Genomic DNA, 9,793 nt, shown 5'->3' with positions numbered 1-9,793 from the left:
CTCAGACTTCAGGCATCACAGGGGGATGGGATGGGAGGGCAGGAAAGACCCTAACCAAGCTTTGGCCCACTTCATACACCCAGGGCTAGAGGGATTCACACAGGGAGGCAGCAGTGTCGGCTGAAGGGATCAGAGGGCTTCCTGGTGGAGGTGGCACATGAGCTGAGCTTTGAAGGATAGATAGGAGTTGGCCCAGAGGAAAGAGGGCACCCTTTGCATGGAATGAATTGGTGGTTGGGGGACACACATCCCTTGAGCCATAGTTGACAGGATGAAAGCCATGTTGGAGAATCATCTGTATGGCCCTGGCAGTCAGGGGCAGCTCAGGAGTGGGGGTGGGTTCAATGGAGATTTGCTCACAAAGTCTTTGGGGTGCTCCTTTTGGGGTTTCAAGTGCCTGCTCTCATTCTAAGGGGCTGGGTCCAAGGAATCAGGACCACAGGTGTGTGGCTGGGGCTAGCAGGCTGGCACGCCCAGGGATGGCCTTGGCACAGTCCCCATTTTTTGGGCTCTGGTCTCTGGGGTGCCTTCTACCCTGGGAAACCAAGCCATCTTCTTCCTCTGCATTAAGCATAAGGGAGATGCAGAGGTGTGATTTGGCTGCAGCATGCAGGCTAGAAGTCTGACCTGAAGGGGAACTTCCTGAGAGAGAAAGTTTCAAGCTCCCACAAAGGATTGTCTTGGAATCCTTTGCCCCAGAGGTTTTTTACTCTGTCTGTCCATGGAAACCTGGACTCTTGGGAATGGAAGTTGGAAAGGCTGGAGTTTAGTCCCTCTGCCACTTTCACAGGCACTGTTTTAAATGCTTCGCACCAATTAACTCATTTGATCATCATGCAAGATTATCCCATTCTTGAGCAGAAGGAGCCAAGGAACAAAGACAACTAACTTACCCAAAATTGCACGGCAAGTGAGTGGCAGGGCTGGATGTTAAGGCCGTGTTCCTAAGCTCTCTACCAACCTGCCCATCTTCAAATATCCTTCCCCCTGGTCTCAGCAGCGTCTCCCAGGAGCCCTTTTTGCCCCTGTTCTGTGGAAACAGAATAGAACGTAGCCTGAAAAATGACTGAAGAAAGACGTCTGCAGTGATTTCATGAACATATGAGGTGCTGCACGGCATCTACATAGGTGGGGAAGTTTAGCGTGGAATAAAATCAAGGGGCCAGTCTGCCAAGTCCCAAATGCGGGCCCCACATGGGACAAAGGGTTGAACTCTGGACGCCGGGACCGACAGGAAAGCCCGGGGCTTGTGGTTTCCACTGGGCTCACAGGGAAGGCTGTGGATGCTCAGCAGGAGCAGGAGGCTGGGGACCGGAGACCCCAGAGGCAGCTTTGTGAGGGGTGAGGAGGGGGGCCTGGCCACATCTGAGGGCTGAGAGAAGGGGGCTGGCTATAGGCCAGGCAGCAGGAGCAGAGCAGAGGGGAACATTCTGGTCTCCCAAACCAGATGACCTGAAAGAGGAAACCTCCTCTGCGGGAGGATTGGCAGGGCGAAGGGGGCAGCGTGGCTAGTCTAAGGCTGACACGCCAGCCCTTGCCTTGGTGACTTCACCAGCTCAGCCCACCTTGAGCCCGGCCTTCACCTGCTGGCCCTGTCAGGTGCTCACTGTTAGAGCCAAGCACAAAGAGACGTGAGAGTTGTGTTAACTTTTCGATCTTTAAGACACAACTGTTGACTTTTTAAGCATCGACGCATTTGAAGAGGAGAATAAAATAAATCGGCATGCATTTCTCAATCACTCACCCAACAAATACATCCCTAAATGCACCGCAAACTACAAGTTTGGGTGCAGGGCAAGGAAGGGAGCCTCTGTCAATACATCCGGACAGGCTTCCTGGCAGAAGATTCTAGAACCTACTTGACAAGCGGCATTTCCACTCCCATCCTGGGAGAGTGGCACACACAGACAGGATTAGCTCACCTTGTTTTAACCATCCTGAAGCTTTCCCAACTCAGAAATAACAGCTGGGCAAATCCCCAGCTGGGTGAGGATGACCGAGAGGGCATTTGGCGGAGGGTGGAGGCCCTGTCCTTTCTCCGGTCGAGAAAGCCATGTATGACCTCACAGGATGAAAGGAAACAACCCAGACCCGCCGAGCTGTTATTATAACAATTATCAAGACCTATTGCCTCCCTTTGGGAAATGTTCTCTTTAAAGTCTCAGTGCCCTCGTGTACCCTGGCTCACAGACACACATGATCATTAGCGGCTGCCCAGGGCAAATGATGCTTTCTTTCCAACTCGGACAGAAGGACAGGATTCTGTTTAAAGGGCTGCAGCTTTGCAAGGCCTTGTTAAAGCTGCTGCACAGTGGAGGTGAGGGAACGTGTACACAGTGGCCGGGCAAGGGCTGCAGCTTTCACGGCCAGCAGCGGCCTTGCCCCCAGCTCGCCCGGGTGACTCAAAATGTCAGCGTCGGGGGGTGTGTCCGGGCTTTGATCCTGCTCACCTCCCTGCTCATGAGTGCCAGGAAGAAAAAGGGAGGAGGACAAGAGGAATGCTTTCCCAATTCTTTTCCCTGCTGGGTGACTCACCCCCACTGCACCCCAGCGGCAGAAGTCTCCAAACATTTGAGTTCGGGGTACTGGGGCATGCCCGGACCCTGTTTCCTTTTAGGAGTTAACTCGAGGTCAGAACTTTCCTACCTGGGTCTCTTTTCCCAGGATCCCAGACCCCTTGGGAGAAGGAGGTCTAGTCTCTCCCTCAGCCCCCACTCCTGCCCCACTGCCCCATGGCTGTAGACCAGTGACACTGGATTCTCGAGGAAATGATGTCAAACCTGCAGGATCTTTGGTAACATCAACTACATGGTATCTCCTTCTCTTACAGAGGGACGTTGAGGCTCACGGGGGTAGACACCTTGCCCCAGGGCACACAGTGGGCAAGCAGCAGAGACAAAGAGGAACCCTGTGTGCCCATCTTCTGGGATACCAACCTGGGGCTGGATTCCGGTGTAACCACTAAGGAGGCTGTTCACTCTGTCCCCAAAAATGGTCTTGAAATGGAATGCATTTTGGGAATGTCCTTTTTGTGAAGCTGCCGTGTACTGGGTCCTTTTGGATGTAGTCATTCAAGCCACACACTAATGCTAGGAAATTGGTTTACACGTCATCCCCATTTTAAAGATGGGAAGGCCAAGCTCCAGAGAGGCACGTGTTCAGGGCTACACAGCTAGAAAGTGGTGGGGCCAGAATTCAAACCCAGTGGGCCCCAGGCCTGCTCCCCACATCCTGACTCTGTGGCTCCCAATTCTTCCTGTCCCAGCCACAGATGACTCTTCCAAGGAGCCCTCCTACATTGCAATCCCCAAGGGGAATTAAACTGTTCTCCCCCATCTTCCGAAGCCTCTTTGTAACCCTCCAGGTGTCCGGGCATCCTGGCCCCTGGCCCAAGCTGCTGGAGGACCCGAGGGCTGGCCATGACACTCGACCCGCCCGAGCCTGGCCGGGCACGTTGCACATCGTGACCCTTGGCAGGTGTTTATGGAGCAGGGTGAGCTGGGCTGAGACCCAAAAGGCAGGGTCCTGCCTCATCGCCATGCCCATTCCCAAGCCCTAAATTGTCCTTTCTAAGTCACCTCACACATTCTCTGGCTCACAATGACGTTGGGCTTTTGTTTTTAAAGGTCAGTTCTTTCCTCAAAGAGGGAGCAAGAAGGGAGAGTTGCTTTCAGAGGACACACCCAAGAAAGTGTGCTGGGCTCACCTGGCTTCTCTGGACAGTCAGGACCAGCAGCTGCTGACCTGCCTGCCCCAGGCCCTCAGCTGCCTCCTGTGTGGAGTCTAGAAGCTTCTGGCTCTTGCAGGTGCAGAGGCTGCCCCAGGTCAGGGCTGCAGTGGGGGTCCAGGACAGGGGCTAAGGGCTGTTGGAGAGAGGAGAGAAGGAGACAGCCACCCAGAGCCCGGCTTCGGAGAAGGAGTGTGAAGCCAGGAGAGAAGCTAGGAGGCCGTCGGCTGGTGGGGCAGGAACCAGAGATGGAGAGAGAGGATCAGGGCTGGGGGGAAGGCGTTCATAACTCCTTCCAGTAGATGGTCTAGGATAGGAAGGCAGGAAGAGAAAGGAGGAGATAGGGCATAAGGAAGAGAAGGAAGGAAAAGAGCAGGCAAGGGAAAGGAGACAAGCCGAAGGGGGTGGCCTGAGGTCCGGGGAGGGGACAAGGTTGTACAGGGGCTGGGGTGGGACAGGTTTCCTGTACCCTGGGGCTGCCAGGGATGCCCTTGATAAAGGCTTCCCCAGCAAGGCTGTAAGACAGAGAGTGGGTAAGGAGGGATGGAGGTGTTGGGAGACACCCCTCCATCCCTGGGAAGAGGGGGAAGCAGGAGGAAGGGGGGAAAGGAGAGCGCCCAAGAGGCCAGTGTGGGTGAAGAGGAGACGCCCACTCCAGGATGGCCCCCTCGTGCCCATCCCCAGCCCTGCCTGTTTGAAAGGGCCCTCCCTTCATCCCAGCCAGCACAGGATCCCCTGGCAGACTCAACCCCTCCTTCCATCACAACCCAGGAGGAAGCGAGGCTGCGTCCAAGGGCCAAGGAATGTGGGCACAAAGCTTTGGGATATCATGATCGAGCGACCCTGTGGCTGCCTCCCAGCGTCCCATAGGGCACTTCCCAAATGGGCGCCAGGATTGTCAAACCACTTGGGAGATAGGCGGGGCAGGGATTTTTCTACCCATTGTATGGGTGGAGAAACTGAGGCTTGGAGAGGTGAGTCCCTTGCCTATCAGTGGCAATGTGCTTGGAACAGGGCCTGGGCACGCAGTCAGGGCTCAGCCAGCATCAGCTGTGGTGGGGGTCACCGCAAAGCCAGTCTGCTCCGCGTCATGGAAAGGAAACTTTGTCCTCCCTCTGGCTGTGCCACCTGCACATTCTCCTGGGACCCACTTCCTGGCTCTCGCTCCAGGGGAATGGACAGCTGAGAACACCCACCGGGTCCCGAAAAGCAGGAGGGCAGATGGTGGGCCCAAGCTGTCCCTGAGCAGAGCCTGCCAGTGGCACCAGCACCCTGGGGTCTCAGTGCAGGCTTCTGAGGGGCAGACTCTCTGGAAGGGGAATGGAGCAGGGGCAGTCTTCTGGTCAAGCCCTAAAACACACACATACCTGGCCGGGCCAGGTCCTTGGCACCTGGGAAATCACAGAGCAGGGGGAAGAAGGCTGGGGGCCTCAAGAGGCAGCCCTCGGTGCTGTTCCTCCCTGATGGAGACGCTGACACGGACACTTGGGAGCCAGGAGCAGGAGGGCCACCAGCCAGGACCTGTTCCCCCTTCTCTTGGGGAGGTGGGCATGATGAGGTGGAAAACGCACGGGCTTGGGGTACAGACCCAGTTCTCCACCCTCATGCTGGCCAGGTGAGCTTGGGTGAAGTAATTAATACAAGTCTGGGTTCATCACCCATTAAATAGAGATGCCAATATGTTTCTGGAGGAGTTAAAGGGGGAGCCAAGACATCAGCACCTGGCACCTGTGGGCTCCTTCCCCCTTCCTGAAGGGGTCCCTGGGCCTCTCTCTGCCCAGGTGACTGTGTTGATCACCGATGCCACTAAAAGGCTGTGTTGAGGCCCAGCCACCCATGCAAGAAGCTCAGTTAGGCTTGGGGCACCCAGAGGTGCCAGGACTAGCTACCACAGGCAGCAAGCTTGACCCTGCCCAGAGGCAGCTGGTACTGCAGTGATGACACGCACACAGCCTGGGAGACTGTCCAGGACCCCAGCGTCAGCACATGACAGGCGACAGGGATGTGGCTGGGGCAGAGGACGACCGGGCTTGCTTTGCTCCCCACTGTCCCCCAGTGCCCAGCACAGTGCCCAGGCTGAGGCAGGCAGTGCACACAGGCCTGTGCGCTGGAGTGGACAAGGCAGGGTTTGAGCACAGGCCTCCCTTGAAGTACAAGTTGTGAAATGTCAACATAATTATGAAGATGCAAACACAGGAACATTTGCTCATGGGAGCTAATGGTTTTTAATGAAGGTAATCAGATAAATCAAATTATTAGCTTCTGCAATAGGAACTTAATGAATCTGTTGATTGCTCTCTCCTGCTAAGAAGACATTATAGTGCTGCTTGTAGCGTGAGTACACTTATTTGAGCTCCCTCCCTTTGCTTGGGCAATACCCCACCACAAACACACACACACACACACACAGTCACACAGACACATCCACACACAGACACACATATACTGGGAGCTCCCCAAGGTACAGAGTGTGTCTCTCCCATCAGCTCAGAGGATCTCAAAGGGCAGGGCCCTTGTGCTTTGTCTCCTTGTGTTTTGGGTTGTGCTGCTGCCCAGGAGACGGGCCTGGGGACCCAGGGTAGAGGGGACAGAGACAGAAAGAGGATGGAAAAATGTTGAGTGGTGTGTACCAGTCCTTCTGCACCCATGCTCTTTAATCCCACAGGGAATTCTCTTATTCCCATTTTATGGAGTGGGTCCCTAGGCTCAGTGGGGGAGGGGTGGGGGTAAATGACTCCCCGAGTTTGCACAGCTGGTGGTAGAGGGGCAGCCGGGCTTGGGAAAAGTTCTGACTGATGCCAGAGAGAGGCCCTCATCAGCTGGAGGGAGCAGAGAGGAAATGATCCAGAGTGAGGAGGTGGGGGCCCACTGGGGCAGAAGACGGCATTGGGGGAGCCAGTCAGGAATGGGGGGCCAGGCTGAAGACCCATTGCCAGGTTTTTCATGAGCCAGAAGAGGGCCAGGGTGGGGTGGTGTCTGCCTTCCAACCTCCCCTGTCCTGAGATACACTGATGGCCACACTGCCCCCCAATGCTTCCACTTAGGAAAGCAACAGAGGAGAAAAGCTGAGGGCTAGTTCAGGAGGGGTGCTCTCTGTACCCCTCTCTCCTGAAACACACACCCACACCAGTATCCAACAGGAGGGAGGCTCCCGCAGTGCTGGGGTCGGGGGTGCTGATCCTACGGTTCTGTGAATAATGCAGAGCCGGGGCAGGGGCTGGGGTGGGGGCCTGGTGGGAGCTGAGGTAAACAACAAGCTGACACTCCCAAGAAACAGCTCACCCAAACACCCGCCGAGATACCATCAGGCAGTTACACCGCAGAGACAGCCTCTGGTTGGGGCAGCAGCAGGAGACGCTGCCATCTCTCACCTGGGCTCACGGATGGGAACATTAGTCAGACAAAGGGAGGGAGGGACTGTGAGCTGAAACCACCTCGGGCCTTGGCCAGAGTCTCCTGGTAAACAGACCAGCCTGAAGAGACTCTATGGTTTCATTCGTGGTCTGGAGCTGGGGAGAGGCAGAGTTTGAGGTCCTGGCCCCTGCCCCAGGCTTATGGAGGAGACACGGCCCCTGCCATATGACTTCTGAGCCCATGGAAAAGACACTCCACTGTCCAACCATCTTGGGGAGCCAGGTCTTATTTGGGGAACCACACTTCCGGCACTCGGACTCTTGGAGCCCACGGTTAGAGACGCACAATGTTCCCCATGAGGATACTGTGGTTGGGAGTCATTACTAAGAGACAGAAAGGGAGGGCCAAGAGGTGGCAAGAGGTGAGTAGCAGAGCAGAAGGGTGTAAGAGGAGCTTCTGGCCCACTGCCCTGACCCCAAGTAAGGGGGAGTGGAGATAGCCCCACCCAGGGGACAGAGAGCTATATCCATGGGTCTTGCCACCTCCAGCAAATGGCGTGGGCTGGACACTGTCCACAACTCCCCAAAAGAGTCTTCGTGAGGAAGACAGCCTGTCTCCAGAGAACTTGGCCATGACCTCGGGGTGCCTGGGCAGGCATAGTAGAACTCTTTGGTAACTCCAGAATTCCTTCCCAGAAGGAACAGGTCTTTTTCCAAGTTGAACCTGGTGATTTAGAAGCAGGAAACTGAAAAACAAGCATATCGAGGACCCAGCCCTGGGACAGGGGTTGCCACCAGGGCAGAAGAGTCAGACCTGAGGAAGAAGAGCATGGCCTCCTTCCCGGTCCCTGGCCCCAGCCAGGAAGGGTTCCACCCTCTCTGGAACTCACATCACATATCATACATTCCTCTACTGGCACAGTGTTCAGTAGGTAAATACGCACCTCCTGCACTACATAATGGTGTGTCTGACTCAGAGCGCGTGCCCAGAATTTGTTGTGGAGATGGATGGAAGGATGGATGGATGGATGGATGGGTGGGTGGGTGGATACCACACCCACATACACCAGCACATCAGGGGCCACAGTATGGTTTGCCTTATTCTTCCACTGGAGTTGTATCAGCTTTTTCATTGTAGCTCCAAGCTGCTGATCCAAACTTCCATATAGGTATCCTCACCCTGCAAAATTCCCTTCTCAGAAGTGAGATAGACCAGTCCCTGAGCCTGCCCTCCCCCAGTGGGCCAGGTGCTGTCTGCCCACAATTCCAGACTCATTGTTGCTCCAGATTCTTTCAGGCCTGCGCATCTGTTGTTTTAACACTCTTCAAGGTTAGAGAAAGAGGAGGAACTTGCTCAGAATCATTGCAGGACAGGACAAGGGGGAGAAATCTCAACATGGAAAAATTGTACAATGATATAAAACCTGAAAAACAAGGAAAGATGGAAAATGAAAAACAGACCCAGGATGAGGGAAAGCCAGAAGTAGCTCTTACTCTGGAAGACAAGGAAATATTAGAAAACGAGGGAAAGACAGAAAATAGGAAAAAGAAGATAAAGAAATGCTAAAGAACAAGGAAAATCAAGAGAAGGAAGGAAAGTGAGAGAACACGGGAAAGCCCAAAGGAGGAAATCCAGAAAGCAAAAGAAGGGCTACAGGAAAACACCCAGCTGCAATGATGTACCCAGAAAAGCAAAAAGAAAAACCAAAAAAGGGCAGGCTGAGTACCTCAAGGAATATATAAGGGGGCCTTACCGATATGCACTTGGGCAATGAGGAGATGATAAGAGAATTTGATGAGATGACTAAGTTGACGATAAGGTGCAAAAAAACAAACAGAAATTGGTGGGGGGGGGGGGGTGGTGATTGTGGAGGCAAAAAGTTTACAGAACCCTTTCTACCCAAGAAGCCCAAGGGAGCTCAGGGGTGGCTGTAGGGTCTCACGAAGGCACTTTGAAGACATTCCTTGCGTGTGGTGCCTTTGGACTTCACTTATGTTTTGACTGATTAGAGCATGGCCAACTCTGCTTTCTTCTTCCTTGCAATTCCCAGGCAGTCATTGACCAGGCTTTAACCTTCTGCTGATACTTTGCCTTTAGGTGTCCCTCCCATTATCAGCGGCCTTTTGACCCAACTGCAGAAGTCTGTTTCAGTAGGGGATTTGCATCCATTGGATGGAAAAAATGTCACTGTGCATCTCCAGAGAGGGGGAGAGAGAGGCCTTTCCAAGGGAAGGGTCAGTGCTTCAAAGTTCCCAGCACTCCCCATAGCCAGACCCCCTCTAACCATGAGGCAGAACCTCCAGTCATGGGTGGAAGCACGAACTAGAGTTACCCCAAAGCTAACCTAGAACCAACCCCAGTAACAATAGATTAGCAAACACTTTCATAGCAATTATGTGCCAGGCACTGGTCCAAGTGCTTGACTTATATTAATTCATTTAAACCTCACAACAACTCTATGAGCTAAGGCCTCTTGTTATCCTCATTTTACAAACAAGGATGCTAAGGCACAAAGAGGTTGTAGAACTTGTTCAAGGTCACACAGCTAATGAGTGGTAGAACTGTGATTTGAACTCAGAAAACCTGGATCCCCAGTCTTTGCTCTTAGCCACTAAATCATGCTGTCAAATGCAGCTGTGCTCTGGGTTCAAACCCAACCCAACCCTAACATCACCCTCCTTCATCTAGTCCTAACTCCATCCACAACTCACC

The 9,793-nt window shown here is 53.9% G+C and overlaps 1 pseudogene; it reads left to right on the top strand.

Annotated features, from left to right (window-relative positions):
* The first annotated feature begins 8,476 nt into the window (after window positions 1-8,476).
* On the top strand, window positions 8,477-9,082 carry LOC119512050 (annotated as a pseudogene).
* The last annotated feature ends 711 nt before the right edge of the window (window positions 9,083-9,793 follow it).

Source organism: Choloepus didactylus, chromosome 17, assembly GCF_015220235.1.
Source record: "Choloepus didactylus isolate mChoDid1 chromosome 17, mChoDid1.pri, whole genome shotgun sequence".
Lineage (NCBI taxonomy): Eukaryota > Metazoa > Chordata > Mammalia > Pilosa > Megalonychidae > Choloepus > Choloepus didactylus.
This window is presented reverse-complemented; position numbering and strand designations above follow the sequence as displayed.